This window comes from Athene cunicularia (assembly GCF_003259725.1).
Source record: "Athene cunicularia isolate RWA chromosome 7 unlocalized genomic scaffold, athCun1 chr7_part1, whole genome shotgun sequence".
In the NCBI taxonomy this organism is placed as follows: Eukaryota; Metazoa; Chordata; class Aves; order Strigiformes; family Strigidae; genus Athene; species Athene cunicularia.
The window spans coordinates 38,281,938-38,287,393 of record NW_020799107.1 but is presented as its reverse complement, the minus strand read 5'-3'; the positions used below and the strand labels follow the sequence as shown (position 1 = coordinate 38,287,393).

Sequence of the window (5,456 nt, the reverse complement as noted above, 5' to 3'; positions counted from 1 at the left end):
GGCTACTTCCTGATTAAACCACTCCACAGTAAGCTGTTAATGTTCTCTGTTCTGTAATGCCAAGTGCTCAGTGCTTTTATTTTCCTGTGCCTCCTTCCCTTTCTCCTTCCCTCCCTCTTCCCCAGGTTAATAGTTTGAAATGTTTATAGATTGAAGAAAGAATATATAGAGTTGCAACTTTCGAATTTTTTTATATTGTGAGACAGACAACTACAGCTTTTTTGTAATGCTTATCTGATAGTAGTAATGAGCAAATATATCTGATTTGTATGAGATTTAAAAAACCCCATTAAAATCTATTTAGGTGTTAGACAACTAGTATTTATGAAAAATTGTGAATACTCATTGGACAAATAAAACGACAAAATGCAGAATGTGTGTGAAACAAAAGTATTATTGGAATTTCACAGCTTATTTTTATCACTTGCAGAACTATTTCATGTCTAACATAAACTTAGTTTTCAAATAAAACAAAACAGCCTTTTTGTCAGCTTTTCTTATATGCATATGAAAAGTTTTGCTGTTTCTATATTTATTATAGTTGGTGAGTTATTTTTACTTCAAGTAATTTCTTAGCTCCTGCTGATGAGGACTAGGTGGTTGTGACAGCTGCCACTCAGCACATAGGTCCATTTTTATTTTGCTCACGAGTACCAGTCTAACAGATTTCAGGTTGTAAAGGTATGGTTGAAGTGCGCTTTTGGTCTTACTCTGTTCTGTTAAATGGGTCTACAGTGATTTGGTTGTGTTTGGGGTTTTTTTTTGCGTGTGGGTTTTTTTTTAGGGTTGGTCCGTTAAGGTTGCTAGTATAAATGGCATAGAATTTGCAGTAGTATTGTACATGCCATGATAAATGGTACTGAAGTTCTATACTAGATAATATCAATGCATTTTTTTTGTTTTGTAAAAGTTTAGAAAGGTGCTAAGTCAAATTTTGCAGTTCCGGTATAAATTCCTATTTAAATAATATTGTGCTCTTGGTACCAAAGATGACTTGTCCTTTGTGATTGGTTTGTTGGGGGGGTTTTGTTTGGTTTTGTTTTTGTTTAAGGCAATATGAAACAAACTTGTAGTGAATTTTGAACCGGAATCATTGTTGCTTTTCAAAATGTCCACTTTTTCTATTATGTCTTACTATGGAAATAAATAGTTTCATGTATAATGGGAGGTACCCAGTGTGTTGACAGATACTGGAATGGAAATGGAAATCTGGAGAAAAATTATTATTTAGTTAAAAGAAAGAGATATTTTCATAACACAGTTAAAAGAATAGATATTTTCAAATTAAATAGCCATTATTAAAGAACTTGTAAAGTAGCATATATAAGAAATCTGTGTTTGTTTATATTATGAGAAAAATAAAGTAGGTGTGGAATAGAGACAGTGTTCCTTCAGCTTGGGGTAGGAGAAGTTTTTTGGAGATGCTTGACCAGTTAGTTCACATTTATATGGAGAGAGAAAAGGATATGGATGATAGAGTGGCTGGAGCGTGTAGATACAGGTCTATTTTGAGGCAAACAAGCCAGGAAAAATGCCATGGGGAAGAAAAGAAGACGGATTCAACCTACGTTAATTTGTTTAAGGACTCCTCAGGTGGTGATGAAGACCTGGTATGTGGAAACTGTTCATCTCCACTGTTTTTTTCCCCCAAATACCCATGTATTCTGAGGATTACTGAGGAGTGAGTGCCTGTCAGCATTCTCTATGAAGCTATGACCTCTTCATGTCGAGAGTATTAACTGCAAAATCAAGGTTCCATGGGGTAGCCGTAGGTACTCCACCTCCCGTACAAGCCCCTTCACACTGGCTGTTTCATTTGGAAGACTGGTGACCTGGAGCACTATTCTGTACTAACCCATTTTAGAAAACAAGATTCCATTAATTTTTTTAACATTATATTGAATTGCTCCTACTACGAGATGAAATTTTACATAATTTCATGTTCTGAAGAAGTTACAATAATGCTTAATATTGGCAGTGCCTAAGGAACGTCCTGATTTTGGGTGTCAGCAAAATGTACTTGCACTCCCTCCTTCTCTAGCTGGCTTGTTGTTTCCCTGGTCACTTTTTCCCAACATCCTACAATCCTGGTGTTTTAAAAATGTTTCTCTTGCTTCTTTTTAATTCTTTTTGCATATTCCATCTCTGTAGAGGTTCTTATTGGTGCCTCATCTGAATTCCTTGGCTCAAAGCTTTGGTTTAGCTTCATTGACAAAACTCCATTCCTGTCGAACAGGAGGGACAGCCCTGATGGGTGCTGCTGGACCTGCTGGTTCGTGGGCTACCTTTCAGCTCATGTCACTTCTGTGTCCCACGAGGGGAGCTGCAGTCAGGGGATACAGCTGCTCTTGCAGACAGGGACAGATCCTAACGCAGGGTGCAGCTGTGGGCCCTTGCTGTGCACGTCTTGTTGCTGTCCTCCTGATGTGAATGGTATGTGGTAGGAGCTGGGGCTCTGTAGGCTTCCTGCTCCCCCACCCCCAAGGAGAGCTACGGCTTTGTTATTCAGATCATGAGGTACCAGCTTGCCTTTGCAGACCATCTTCGAATTCTAAAAGTATGGTTTATGGGAGCACTGTGTATCATTGTTACTCTTTGATTACCAAGCTTTGTCAAGAAAACAACATCTGATACAGCTAAAATGGACTCCTGTGTTTTAACTAGTATTCTTTAATAATGTAGGAAAATGTTGTGTTTAACATGTGGCTTTGTTGGAAGCCTGAAATCTAGATACGTATTCTGATATGTACTTTTCTTTTTGTAGATGGAAATATGGATGGTTTATTATTGTCTTTCTCTCCAGTATGGGGAAATAAAAATGCAATCTGTCAGGTTTTTTATGTCTAACCACTTCCTTCAAGTGTGTAAATAACAGTGAGATGTCAGATTTGCATCTGCTTGGTTTGTAAGAATAATATTTGTGAATAGAGTCAGCAAGGATAGTCTTCTGACATGGTAATAGCTGCCATGGCTTCTGTTGAGGCTTGGTTTTATTTCTTTGTATCTTAAGAATCCCATTTTTATTCCTTCTAGTTACTCTGTTTACCTAAACTTCAGTGGGCTCAGGATTGTTTTACTTTGTTTTGCTTAAGTGTCTCATTTTTTTTAAAGCTCATAATGCCTTAAAACTGGAAAAAACAAATGAACAACTAAGCTAAGAAAGGTATTTTGGAGATGAAGGTGGATGCCAATGATGAAGTTGACTTAAATTGATGTCTAGTATGGCACAGAGTACTTCCTTCTAGAACTGGTTCTGGGTTTCAAAACAACTACGTGAGTGGAACAACATGAAAATGTGGAAACCATTTTGCTGCCTCAGACTATCAGTGGGAACCATTGCATTCCTGCTAGATGACACTACAAGGTGCTTTAAGAGTTCAGAAACGAGGAGTTAGTGTTCATCAGTGATTAGGTTTTCTTTTAGTCAAGGTGCCAAAACTCACTCAATGACATGAGAGGCTGATAGACTTCTTTACTGTGATATGGGCTAAAGCTAGCCTTTGCTGGCTTTGGAGAACTTAATGTACAATTTAGATGTTTGGTTTTTTTTTTATTTTTTTGGTTTAAATGTAAAACAGTATTCATGTTAGAATACTGAGACTGAAGCTTGGTGCTATTCTAAAACAAAATCAGGACCCAGTGCAAAGCCCGAGGCTGGTAGAGGTGCATGTTCAAAAGATTTGTTTCTCCTGAATGGTTTTCTGGAAGTCTGACTTAGTATCCAGGGACTCCATGCTCATCAAGAGTATGCTGGTTGGTTATTTTAGCAATTGTTAAAGGGGTAAAATAGCATCTTAAATTCTTATGATGAAAAATCTTAACAAGTAGCAGCTAATGCAGACTCTAGACCATATATTATGAAGGAGTTTCATTAACATCCTTTCCCCTTCTTACTCGTTGGGGTATATGACTATGCTAGTCTGCAAGTTTAGGACTGCAGGGTAGAGGAATCCTTTTCTCTGTGTGTTTGTTCTCTGAAAGTTTTATGGGGGAGTGCCCATGAGCTAGTTCTGGGTTGGTTACTTTGACTCCTGTGGAGTTCATACACACAAATAGATTTGTAATAATTTCTTCCTAAATTATCTTCCCCTTAGCTTATGCTTTTAAAGTTTAACTGTTTGGATTGAAATTTTCTCTGCCCACTTATTTTTTAATGTGCTTTTTTTCCCCAGCATGAAGCTAAATAATATGTTGTTTGTGGTGAGGTTTTTTGATCGTTTTTGTATATGTAAGAACAGATACAACATTCGGTTTCACAAAGTTAGCCTTCTTTTTAGTGCCTTCTGTCATTCTTTGCAAAGATGGGTGAGGTTTAGTTACGGAAATATTAACCAGCATGTTGGGCACAAGCACAAATTTTAACACTCTTGAATTTCAGTAAGTCCCAGACAAACCTGTTGCCATCAAAGGTTCAAACGCAGGGCACTTCCTTTGTAAGTTTTTCTCAAGTTCTGTTGGGGCCTGTAATTGGAGCTAAGCCTAGATTTTGAGCTTGAGGAGATGAAGCCTGTCTTTTGGAACCATGGGAAGAGGTGTGCAATACAATGGCTAAACTGGAACTAAGTTTGAGTGACAAAAAGTCAGCAGAAACTGTGCTTCTGACAGATTGAAAGTCAGGTTTTAGAAAAGGACAAAAAAAAGGCATTGACTTCAGCTGTCCCAGTTTTGAACTTCTTGGCCACTGTGTATTTCTCTTTTGTATTTTATTTGCCATTTAGTTCTGTAATTGCTCTGAGACAGTTCTTATAGAGTTAAAATGCTTGAAGTTACTAACATGCAAATGCACTGCTTCATGTTTATTCATAGGTGATGAAGAAGCAGATTCTGAGAGATGAAGGAGATTCTGAGATTGGAAAGAAAAGGTTTCTTGAGCTATTAACTAGAATTTATTTAAAATAAATACATAGCCAGAAAGATGGTTGTATGTTCTAGGGATTTTCCTTAATACAAGGATGAGTTTTAACAGATATTTTAAACACTAAATATCTCTTCAATTAATATAATGTTTTGAGACCTGCTATTTTCATAAAATACAATGCTCGTTAAGAACACAGAAATTGATTAGAAAATTGTAGATGAACTGTATAATGGTCAAGAATACCCAGCTGCTAAGCAACACTGCTTTGTCCTGTTTGACTCTTTAGTAATAAATGCCATTATATAATACTAATGAAAGTTCATGTTGAGAGCTACATACATAAACATTTGATTTCAGAGTGTAACTGTTTTAGAATACAGTCTGCACAGATTGCTTTTATTTTATCTAGTTGATTTGGTGCTAATAATGCAGTTGTTAAAATAATGTATTTAAATACAGCTGAATTGAAAGTTTCTTACAATTCCAGGACTTCTACAAATAGTAGAAGAGACAGGTTTTTTCTTTCAAACCTGACTCTCATTCATGTTTAATCAAAATAATTAATTTGGGAGTGTCATGGCTGTTTCTCCCCGTGCCA

General features: G+C 36.7%; 2 protein-coding genes across 15 annotated transcripts in view; both read left to right on the top strand.

The window, feature by feature from the left end:
- WDSUB1 (WD repeat, sterile alpha motif and U-box domain containing 1) overlaps positions 1-5,456 on the top strand; it is a 127,832-nt gene that overhangs the window by 11,051 nt on the left and 111,325 nt on the right. The gene's annotated exons all lie outside the window — the stretch shown is intronic.
- The window catches only part of BAZ2B (bromodomain adjacent to zinc finger domain 2B), a 108,154-nt gene that overhangs the window by 18,297 nt on the left and 84,401 nt on the right, over positions 1-5,456 (top strand). The window contains exon 1 of one of the 14 annotated variants that reach the window (XM_026852201.1): positions 7-28. The exons of the other annotated variants lie outside the window; for them this stretch is intronic. The gene's annotated coding sequence lies outside the window, so the exon portion shown is untranslated. Of the gene's footprint in view, positions 1-6; positions 29-5,456 lie in introns of those variants that run through there. 14 annotated transcript variants of the gene reach the window in all.